The following is a 12,989-nucleotide window of genomic DNA, read 5'->3' on the forward strand; positions in this document are numbered from 1 at the left end:
TCGATGTTCCACCTGCGCGAACATATGCATCGATATGACGAATCCAGTTGGTAGTAATGCCATAGTTAACTAAATTATGTCGGAGAGTTTCTGCAGCATCAAAAATGCATTCCTTTAATTCAGCTTCTGTTTGGATTTCATCTCGGTTATCATACACTAACGATTTCAGGTCCCCAAAAATAAAAATCCAGTATATTGACTTCGGGACTGCCACATAATGAGTCCATTCCTACCAATTCAACGATGAGCATAAGTGGTATCCAGAAGATTTTTCACAGCTCTGGTAAAATGTGCTGGCGGTCCGTCGTGGAGAAACCACATTTCACGTCGTGTTTGCAAAGGCACTTCAAGAAGTACCGGCAAAACATTTAGCAAAAAATTTACGGATACAATACCTATTTGTTTAATACCCAAAATAGTACCTAATAATAAGAAATAAGAAATACCCGTTCTTTTGGTACAGAAACTAACCAATTATGCCAAATATCCAGTGTCAATAACATCGAACAAACCAAATTCTTGGTTTGTTTGATGTGAGGGGACGACCACGGACAGGTAAAAAAATGTAAACACTAAATAGACCACTGCAGAAATGGATATAGGTTTGCTTGATATTTACATTATTTTACCTACCAGATACAACTGACCCACAAACCTACTATTTTTTGTGACTGTCTACCTTTAGATTTTTGTATTGGACGTTGTTGCCAGACTTCAATTTGCATATCAAAATGTATTTTCGTTTTTTGGTCAAACGCCTGAATTTAGAAAAAAACGTTATAACACTTTTTTACTCTACATTGTGCCTACTGCCTATACCTTTAAGGAACGTACTATTTTCGGGGACACCCTGTATGTGTATTGTGTGTTGAATATGTATTGTGTATGTCACACAGTATTGTGTGACATACTTATTGTGTAAGTATTGGCATTGGCAATCAAAGCCTGCTGCAGTTTGCTGATGGGATTGCTACACATTTTTCTTTATTTACTCGGATGAGAGCTACTTCTTTGATCTTATTCTTTTTCATGTCTGTTTCCTTCATGGTTATTGGTGCATCTTTCCACTGTGGTCTGTGTGCATTGTCCCAGGCATGTTCGCATACCTGTTTTTGTCGAAATTCCTGTCTTAGATGTATGTTCCATGCTCGTTTATCCTAACGCTTAGCGTCTTGCAGTTTCTCCCACATTGAAATTGTTGCATTCACAGGGTTTTTTGTAGAAACAGTTCTTTGACCTCTCTAGTGTGTTGTGGGGTTTGGTTTTTGAACAGGATATATCTGAGTGTGTTGGTTGTTTTAAATTTTGTTGTGTTGTAGTTATTTCCTATCCTTTTTAATTTTTCTGATAAGCCCTTTACATATGATATTGTTGCCATGCTTGAGTCCCTTCTTGTGGGTGTTGCTGGATTGCTTGTGGTGTTTGTCGTTTATAAACAAGGAATTCCGTAAAATAGAAAAAATAAAACAACACCGTTTATCAAAGGTAGCTACATATTTAACGGTTGTTTTGGGAGCGTTCAAGTATTACGTAACGCAATTTTTGAAGATTTTTGACCCCCCTCCCCCCATGTAACGCACCGTAACGTTTTTATGTACCCCCCTCCCCCTACCTAAACGTTACGTAACACCCAAGTCACCATTTGAACCTAAATGTAAAACTAGGTTGCGAAAAGTACCGGAAGCCCGGTAAAAAAACTTTGTTATTATTTTAATCGCATTTGAGGTAGAAATGTGCGTAGAAAAATAAGTGGGAACGCATTCGGTCAATTGTGTTGCTGTTGACTGCGCATCGTAGGTGGAGCCTAATATTAATACGACCAATTGTCGCCGTATACTTGACGAACTGTACCGAGTGTTTTTATGAAATTTAATAAAATAAACAAAAATTTGACAAGACATAACAATGAGCTTTTGTAGACGTTACATAGCCCCGACCACGATGTAAACCTGATATATCAGCCGTTAACATCTGATCCTAATCAAGGGAATTAAAGTTGAGATGGTCAGACCAACAGAAAAATACAAAATTGTACATGTTACCATACTAAATTAGCAACTAGTCACAGGAATCCGTAGTTGACAACCCCGACGAGATAGAAGAAACTGTTCATCATTAAATATTCATTTCCACTGCTGGACATAGATCTTGTGCCTCTTGCATCCAATTCTTATTGCAACGTTTTAGACAGTCAATCCAACGTGTTGGTGGACGACCTCTGCTGCAGTAGGCATAATCTCTTGGCCTCCATTCCAGTATCCGCATTGTCCATCTCTTATCTGTTATTCGAGCCACGTGACCTGAATAGTTCCACTTTAGTGTTGCTATTCTCTCTACAGCATCAGTCATTCATGAGCTTTGTCAAAGCTGCCGGTTTGGGATCTTGTCTCGCAGTAAAACGCCCAACATAGCACGCTCCATCGCCCTTTGAGCCACACAAGTGCTCAAAGGATGAAACTGTTACGTGGTACTGAAGGTGGAAAGCATCTCCAGTGAAACATTATTTTGGGAGATCCGTTAAAATCCTTTTTAAAAAGAGATTGTAACGCCCATGCGGATTTATTCATATACTTTTAGAAGTTACCGGAAACGACTCCGTTAAGAATTCTAATTTTTCAGCTGATGCGTTTTATAAACACCGTTTTGTTTATATTTGAATAAATTTATTTGTCGAAAACACTCAGTGGGTATCGATTAACGATGTCAGGAGAGTTATGGTTTAATATAATATATTGTCAGTCACGTATTTCAATAAAAGAAAATTAATATTTTTAGTGATAGCAGAACATGAATCAAAACAATATCAAAAGAGCGTTTGATGAGTGCAGAGTGCATCATGAAAAACTTATTAGTATTTTTATTAAAAATAACATTGACAGCACCTATTTACAAATTATAAAAATGATAGGCAATATTTGTACATTGCCTGATACATAATAATATACAGGGTGGGGCATTAGTGTGACAAAGTCCAATTGCTCGTTTGTCGTAAGAGATACGAAAAAAAGTTATTTAGGTAAAAGTTGGGGCACACATAGTACCATACTTTAAAAATATTCTCAAATATACAGAGGCGTCCGTATTGACAGGGTGACACAAACTTATGTTTTTTTTTAAATAGAACACCCTGTATATTTTTACATTTTTGGATTTTTCCCAATGTTTACTTTCTTGAAATATAGGGTTTTGTAATATTATACGAGGTATTTTAAAAGATAATTCCTTTTTTTTTTTGTTAATTTCGTAGCAATATTTACACCCTGTAGAATTGTGGTGATTTAACATCAAATTTTCTATTTATATTCAATCGATTTTTAATATAGTCTACTATTGTAAAACATTAACAGTATACCGAAATGCTTAATTTTAGTATACAGGGTGGGTCGAAACTCGGAATGAGTATTTTCTGAGTTTTCTTAAATGGAACACCCTGTCTTTTAGTATAGTAATGAAATGATATTTTATTGTACTTTTGTATTTCTTAAGCATGCCCTATACTTAAGTGCTTTAATTTGTAAGTTATTCGTGATTCTGTAAGCCAAACATTAATTGCAATAAAAATTACGTGAAATTTTATTATTTGGCCGTGAAAATATCTAATCAAAAATAATTTTTGGACAAAAAATACATAATAATCTAGCCTGATCCTTAATTTATTATTATTGGATGAGATGTCCAAATACATTCGTAGTTAAGGTTGTTGGTGCTTAAAAGATTAATCAAACATACAAAATTCGCCCTAGTTGGCTATGGCACAAAATTTGCCCAAACATTTGACATTATACTATTTATATAGTCCCAATTGATTTGTTACCATAACTAATAATTATTTTTCGAATGAGGAACTGATTAAAATGGCTTTGTGCTAGGAGAGAATAAAAATTTATCATCAGCAATTCCCCCTGATAGACGACAACCAAGAGGAGAATCTTTTAAAAGTATACTAAAACGATTTCAACAGACTAGACAGTTAGATTGTAAGAACGGTTGTACTAATATGCAGATCCTCAGTGACACTCAGGATTATATTTAATTCCTGTTTTCTTCATTTACAATAGTTTTTGTTCGATCAGATTTATCATAATCTAAGTATCCAATCCGTTGAAACCGTTCTAGTATATTTTTAAACGTTTCTCTTCTTAGTTGTCGTCTATCAGGGAATTTCTGATGAAAGATTCTAATTGCTAGTAGCAGATTTTTGTTATACTCCACTAGCACAAAAAACCTTATTAATCAGTTCCTCATTAGAAAAATTCATATTCGTAATGGCAATAAAGCAACTGGAACTATAAAATAGTATAATCTCAAATTTTTAAGGAAATTTAGTGTCATTGCCGACTAGGTAGAATATGGTATGTTTTTATTAATATTTTGAGCGCACCAACAATCTTAACTACGAATTTATTTGGATATCTCATCCAATATTAATAAATTATGGATCAGGCTAGATTATGATCTATTCTTTTTTCGAAAAATTATTTTTGATTCAATATTTTCACGGCCACCTAATAAAATTTCAAGTAATTTTTCTTGCAATTAATGTTTGGTTTAAAGAATCACGAATAACTTACAAATTAAAGCATGTAGAATGTAGGTATAGGGAATGCTTAAGAAATAAAAAAGTACCATAAATATCATTTCATTACAATACTAAAATACAGGGTGTTATACTTAAGAAAACTCAGAAAATACTCATTCCGAGTTTCGACTGTATATTAAAATTTAACATTTCGCTATACTGTTAATGTTTAACAATAGTAGAATATATTAAAAATCGTTTGAACATAAAATAAAAATTTAATGTTAAATCACTACAATTCTACAGGGTGTAAATATTGCTACGAAATTAACAAAAAAACGTAATTATCTTTTAAAATACCTCGTATAATACTACAAAACCCTATATTTTTAGAAAGAAAACATTGAGGAGAATCCAAAAATGTAAAAATATATAGGACGTTCCGTTTAAAAAAACATAAGTTTGTGTCACCCTGTCAATACGCACGTCCCTGTATATTTTAAAATATTTTTAAATTATGGTCCTATAAGTGCCCCAACTTTTACCTAAATAATTTTTTTTGTATCTCTTACGAGAAATGAGTAATTGGACTTTGTCACACTAATGCCCCACCCTGTATGTATGTGAATACACAGTAGAGATTAAAGCAAGGATAGGACAGGCAAGAAATGCTTTTAACAAACTGAAAAAAATATTCTGTAGCAGGGATATTACAATTTAAGACTTCTGAGTTGCTACGTGCTCTCCGTATTATTTTATGGTTTCTAGGCTTGGACATTAAAGAAAGATGTTTCGGACATATTAGGAGCCCTCGAGTTAAGGCCTACAGAAGGATATTAAGAATAAGTTGTAAGTTAGATAGCGGATAGAGTACGAATGTCGTGGTGTTGAGAAGAATGGGAAAAGAAAGAGAGGTTTGAAATACAATTAGAAAACTGCAATATCTGGGACATGTCATGAGGGGCGAGCGTTATAACTTGTTGCAATTAATAATACAAGGAAGAATACAGGGTAGAAGGAGTCGTGGAAGAAGATGCATCTTCTGGTTAAACAATTTGAGAGCTTGGTTTAACTGCAACTACACTTCTGCTGATCTCCTTAGAGCAGCGGTATCAAAAGTGCGAATTGCCAGGATGGTTGCCGATCTTCTTAGAGTAGATGGCACATGATGAAGAAACAGGCAATATTTTAGTAGAGTAGTAGTAGTTAAAAAGCTGGACGTAGGTGCAGTGGCGGATCCAAGGGGAGCGTCATGGGGGCCATGACCCCCTCCCAGACGAAAATAAATATCAATCCAATAACCCAAAAAAACCGGGAGCTCTCAAGCAAAAAAAAGAGAAATTTTAAGCCCATCCAAAAAATAATTGTAAACCCACTTATCGTAGGGGTGGTAAGCCTAAGTGACCTTGCATCAGAGAAAAGTAATTAACTCACCCTCAAGACCCATGACCCACCTCGACAAAAATTTCTGGATCCGTCACTGAGTAGGTGTCCATTGGCCATCTCAATGTATTTACTATAAACTGAAGCCGTTCAGAATATTAATGTGGATATTGTATATTGCCAAGTTATAAAGAAGGGTTGAATTATATTTAGACCTAATATAAATGACAACATTTAATTCGGCATTAATTTTGAGTATCAGTTAGAAAGTAAATGAATTTTGCTTATCTATAGGTATTTCAAATTCAAAATTTTGTATATAATAATGAATATTTCAAGTAAATAATTTCATCCCCTAAAATTGTATTAGCCAAACTATTTATACCAGCGGTTCCCAACCTTTTTTAACTTAAGCTTAAGGACACTAAATTAAAAACTCGTTCAGCCACGGCACACTTGGGTAAATAATCTCTATAATGTGTATAATTATAATGTATATTGTTATCTCATTTTTTTACTATGATGTTACTTTCTTTAAGCACAATTTCTTGTTCAAAATAAGCCAATTTTGTGGCTTATTCCCAACTAAAATAATAAATTTATATGACAAAGTATACCTACCTGTGTGGCTAAACAATACATTACATACCTACTATAATTGACAAGCGCAGAACAGAAGTTTTATTGAATGAAAAATAGTCGGTAATAGTTATTTATATACTCAGTAAAGTGACTTTTTATCGAACGAGTCTGATATTACGAGAAGAGCGAGCGTAGCGAGCGAGGCGAGTAACAGACGAGTTCGATAAGGAGTCTTTACTGATATAAAGAGATTGTAATATTAAGTAAATACATATGTACATACTAACAAAAAGTATACCTGAAAAATTTGTGATACAATTAAATGTCTTTTATTCCTATTTGCGTTAAAAACTGTATGATATTGTTGATATTTGTATTGTGTCTAAGAAGCTCAGATATGTCTCTGGGAAGGTTGAGTTTACTCTTCGTTTGCTGGTATAGTTGACTATCGGTTAAGATATGTTTTATTGATATAAAATAATATTTGCCAACATAATTTGATATTGGTTTTAACACATACTTGCAAGTTACAATTTACTCGTAAGAACTTTTTAAATTTTAGACGTCATAATAATTTCATGACAGTGATGACAGATAACTTGCAAGATGGCCGCTTTCGATTTTTAATCGATAGTTATCAATATTGAATAATTACTAAATCGGTAAAGTTTTAATTTATTTTATATGAATATAATTACAAAATACTACAGAATTTCACTTTTTGACATAAATTTAATTAATAATATCGCAAACTGCGTACAATATTTTTAATAATTAAAGTAAATAAATTGTAAGTCCACTCAAATACAAATATTCGCAATTCGATTACTGCCATCGACCACTTACATTCAATCTCGGTTAATTTGATTAACACGGCAGGTAAGGTAAAATTCTTCTTTCAGTACAATAAAGTGTTACTTTACTGCCGCAAATGAGGCCAAATGTGTACAATAATGAATGACTTTAGTAACGGTTGGCGATAATAGTTATTTATGTACCAAGTTAGTAAAGTTACTCTTTATCGAACCAGTCTGATATTATGAGCAGAGAGAGCGTAGTGAGCGAGGCGAATAACAGACGAGCTCGATAAAGAGTCTTTACTGACGTGGTGCATACAAAATTTTATCGCCAACAATTTGATATTGGTTTTAACACTTAGGTACTTACAATTTACAATTTAAGATTTTTTTTAAATTTTAGACGTAATAAAAATTTCATGACAGTGATGACAGATGACTTTTGCATGATGGCCGCTTTCGATTTTTAATCGATAGATATCGATACTGAATAATTACTAAATCGGTAAAGTTTTGATTTATTTTATATGAATATAATTACAAAATACTACAGGATTTTATTTTTTGACATAAATTTAATTAACAATGTCGTAAATTGTGTACAATATTTTTAATAATTAAAGTAAATAAATTGTAAGTTAACTTAAATAAATAATCGATTACTGCCATCGACCAGTTACATTCAATCTCGATTAATCGCGGCAGGTAAAGTAAAATTCTTCTTTCAGTACAATAAAGTGTTACTTTACTTCCGCAAATGTGTACTTTTTAATTTACTTTTTAATTTTTTAATAGTAATTTTTAATAGTTTAATAGTTTTTAATAGTAATAGAGTAACTTTTTAATTTTTAAACCTTTTTTTATTAATTTAGGTAGACTATGCATTTGCAATTTATTTAAATTTTTGCAATTGATTATTTCTGTTTTAACTTCATTATTATTATTATTATTTAAATATATTGACGATTTATGTAATTTTAGTAAATTGTTTTGTTTTTTTTTTGACTATTTATAAGCTTTGTCGATAAAATTGTAAAATTTTTCATGGCAATAAAGCATATTTCTATTCTATTCTATAGTACAATAATGAATGACTTTAGTGACGGTTGGCGATAAAAGTTATTATCACGGCGAATTAAAAAAGAAAATATGTACTAGTAAAAAAGACGGTAAAATTTCCCGGCATACCTGCAGGGCCGCGGCACACTGGTTAAGAACCTCTGATTTATACAAATGATTTTAGATCCTAATTGCATTACGAATTTTCAAGATGATAGGAATACGACTAACTACAACTAACTATTCGGGGAAAAATTGAAGAAAAACGTGGTATAGGAAGAATAAATCGTGGCTCAGGAAAATAAGAGACTGAAACAGACCTGAATTAAAGGCTCTTAGTCAACACGCCTTCAATAGACAAGACTTTGCTAAAGTGGGCGCCAATCTCAATAGAGATGGTACATAGAAGGGGGAACATTTTATTATTTCATACCCAGTCAAAAGCGTTCTTAAAATTAACTGCTGAGTGTATTATAATTTTTATTTCTCGGCACCTTGGTATCAATACATACATGGATTCTGTACGAGTATTGATGAATTCGAATTGAGTATTACTTAATCTCACTTCGAATGTCCTGGATATTCTACTCGGCATTACTCACAGGAATATCTTTAGAAAGTGAGTCTTCGGTCTTAAAATCTGTTAAAATATATCGCACATAATGCATTAATACTCTTTCCAACCAGAAACTTTTCTATTTCGACACTCCCATTATGGTAGCCAAATTTTGTCCGTTTTTTGCCATTTGTATTGCTCGTGTAACTTCACTTTCAATTATTAATGAATATCTTATGTCAAGGATTGCCTGGTGTTCTTCCTTTCCATCAAACAATTCAAACATGTAGTTTTTCATATTTCTAACTGCTCGATGATGTCGATTATTTTCCGTTCCGTGTTGTCTTCTATATTTTTATGATAATTGTTTACAATTTTTATCAGCCATTTCTTTCGATTACTGAGGCATGGAAAAGTATCTTGCTTCTTCTCACAGTTTTCGTTATTTCACTACATTATTTTCTATGAAATTGTGTTTTCGCATGTCTTGTTTTTTGTCTGACTTTTACGTTGATTCTCAGATTCTCTTATGTTCATTTTTATCTTTATTTTGGACTCTTGGACTATACATCATTATCAATGGTGCTACAGCCCTATGAAAGAGTCTCGACCTTCTTAAGTCTATTACGCCAGTCAGTCCTATCCATTGCCAACCGTTGCCAGTTTGCTGCGCCTATTTTTCTCTCATCCTCATCCACACCATCCTTCCATCTGAGTTTTGGCCTACCCCTATTTCTACCTCCCACAGGTTGTGACATAAGGATTCTTCTAGGAGGGTTGTTCTGCTGTGATCTTGCTAGATGTCTTGTCCGTCTTAATCTTCCTATTCTTATAAGATATACTACGTCTTTACCACCAAATATATGTTTATATAGTTCGTCCGCTATAACTTTTCTCATGCGTCACGATTCATTTTCAAACAAATTAAGTCAAAACATAAAGTGAAACGTACGCGGATATGTGTAGTATATAGTATACAGTATACAAAATGTATATACACATCGACGTTCGTTTCACTTTATATTTTGACTTAATTTGTTTGAAAATGAATCGTGACGCATGGAAAAAGTTATAGAGGACGAACAATATCTGTGGTATACCTCGTAATTGTACCTCCTCCTTCAAACACCATATTCTGAACTACACTTGGACTATACTCTTTTGGATAATTATCTTCTTTGATCTAAGAAGTTCAGTGTTTCCTCTATCATCCACCATCCAATCTTATTTTCTAAACGTCTTGTAATGTATTTCTCGTTTCTTCTAGTTTTCCTCATTTCTTCCCATATCTTTATTTGAAATCCATTTTATTTTTTCTTCGAGCATACTGATTATTTCTTGTTTTACGATAATTTCATTTTTTTCTCTATCAGGAGGAACTGCCTGTTTTATTCTTTTGGTATATCTACGCGTGTATAAGTTTTAAGTGCTATTACTGATTTTCTGTACATTTTAGTTATGCATATGTAATTTATTTGGTTACGTATCGTTTGTTCAATTGTAGATGCTAAAAATCACAGGAAAGAAATTTGATAATAAAGAGATCGAGATCACGAGCGTCACAAACAAATAATAAAAACCACGACTTTGACTCCTTATAACTACCCTCGTCCCCCGCTCAGGAGCCCGTCCGTGTGAGAAAGTCATGTTCACGAATAATTCAACATATCCCAAAAATCCCAGAGGATTGGAACATTTCAATAATACTGCCTATACACAAAAAGGGAGACACGAAAGAGTGCAGTAATTATAGGGGTATATCACTTCTCTGCTCAGCGTTGAAAATCTACGAAATTATCCTAGAAAAGAAACTACGAGAAATAGTTGAGCCTCGACTGGCGGATATACAAAGTGGATTTAGACCATCACACAGCGTACAAGATCATATATTCACACTACAGCAAATTACTGAAAAAACACTGTTAAAAAACGATACACTGTACCTGGCGTTTTTAGATATGAAAAAGGCGTTTGACATGGCCAATAGAGAAGGAATATGGCAAAGCCTGATAAACAAGGAAGTAGATGAAGAACTTGTAAGTGTAATAAAGAGTTTGTATGTCAACACATAAAAGCAGGTCAGGACAAGTAACTTAATCTCCGGCGAATTTTCTAATAACGACGGGGTTAGACAAGGTGGAGTGTTGAGCCCACTGTTATTTATTTCCGTTATGGATGAAGTTATTAAAAAGTGTTGGAAAAAAACTAAAAAATGCGCTATAGGGTATAGAAATTTGGGGTCTCGGTGAATTCGGAACTATTTTAATCCCCCATCCTAATTACAGGCCAACTCGTAACTCTGGCGCGCAGGTAATTCTTCGATAACCCAATAACCACCGGTGAATTAGTAACTTTCATTTTTAAGTAATGTTGATAATTTAATACCGGTATTCCAGGTATGTACCTGTAAAAATTACTCTCTTTGAAGGTGGTGTAAAAGGTATTCATCATTTATGTATTGTCTCTTGGAAGAGTTACTAGAGAAAATCCAAATAAATTTTCTGAAAATGACTGAAATTCTTGTAACAGATAACAGATTTCGTAATGAGTGCACGTGGGTCGTGGGTGTAAGTTATTGGTGGTAAATAATTTTAAATTTCAATTAAAGAAAGTGCTAAAAAGTGGAAAACATTTATGGTACTGTTCTGCATCTGGTTGCAAGGCAACCTGTTATACCGACGGAATCATACGGCCTGCTATCATACGGCCCCTATTCTCATTTAAAAAAAATCATCGATTGCGTCATCACGACCAGATGGATGACGTCACTAGTATGATATGTATACCAAAAAATTAGAATTTAAAAATAAAAATCGACCTATTTCGGGATTTATCTCCAGAGACGCCCATTCTCAAATGTCCTCACTGTATTTGTTTATAAACCAAAAAATTGTTTATAACTTTTAAACAGTGCTGAGGCCGCATAGATAATCCGATTTTAATTCTGTAAAGTGTATTAGATAGGTAGAGAGCCTCTTTATATGTGAAAAATTAGCAAATTTCTAAATAATCTACTTTTTTTCAGAAAGTTTTTAAAAAATTTGAACTTTGTTAAAAAAATTTAGATTGCAAAATTATTATGCAAAATCTATCACGTCGATTTTAATGAAATTTGGTGGACGATTTAAGTATATTATAAGGATTTTCTGTGCGAATTACGAAGGTTCTAAGTGCAACCAAAGTTGTTGAAAAACACTGAATAAAAAGAGGCTTATTTTGCCCCCTTATTTTGTATTTATTGCTATTTTGCAGAAAGGGTAATAATTTAAGACATTTTAAACTAGCCGTATATCATAAAAAATTCAATTATCTTTATTTTAATTCTCTACGACTTTGCTCCAAAATGAATCGTTTTAAAGTTATAAGCAAAGAATATAGAAAAAAATTAATGTTTTTCGAAATTTTTAAATATTTTAATTTTTTATTAATGTTACGGGCATATTTGAGAAGGAGCATAAGTCAATTATTATTATTGAAGTTGTCACCTAACTTTATCTGCAAAAATCCGAATGCCACCTCGCACATTCACAAATAGACGTTTTTTTACAGATCCGCCCTGGTCTATACATATAATATTGTTTCAATCAAAAGAGATTTCAATTTTTGTTATTTTTTTATAGGTACATATAATACACAACATGTTTTTAAGCAACCCAAGAACTATTCGCTTACGTAATAATATGCTATATGCCCCGTGTTGGCTTAATCCGTTACTGTTCAAATTTATTTCTTACCTTTTAACCTAACAATTACCTGGGGTATTAGAATTAAACAATGGTTTCGAATTCATCTGTATAAAGTTGCGAGTTGGTCAGGTAGTAGAAAAGTTACGAATTGGCCGGTGTACATTTTGATTTAAAAAAGTTTGTCATTAAGTGTTACGAGTTGGCGCGTGTCCGAAATTTGCAACAAATAAAAATTGAAGCCTGTGCATTTGCTGATGACATTGTATTAGTTGCAAGAACTGAAAAGGCTGTCGCAGATAACATTAGAATCTGGGCTGAAGAACTAAAAAACTACAACTTAATAATAAATATGGAGAAAACTAAAGTAATGACAATAGCCAACAAAGAAGCAACTGTAAATATTGAAA

This window comes from Diabrotica virgifera, chromosome 1 (genome assembly GCF_917563875.1).
Source record: "Diabrotica virgifera virgifera chromosome 1, PGI_DIABVI_V3a".
Lineage (NCBI taxonomy): Eukaryota > Metazoa > Arthropoda > Insecta > Coleoptera > Chrysomelidae > Diabrotica > Diabrotica virgifera.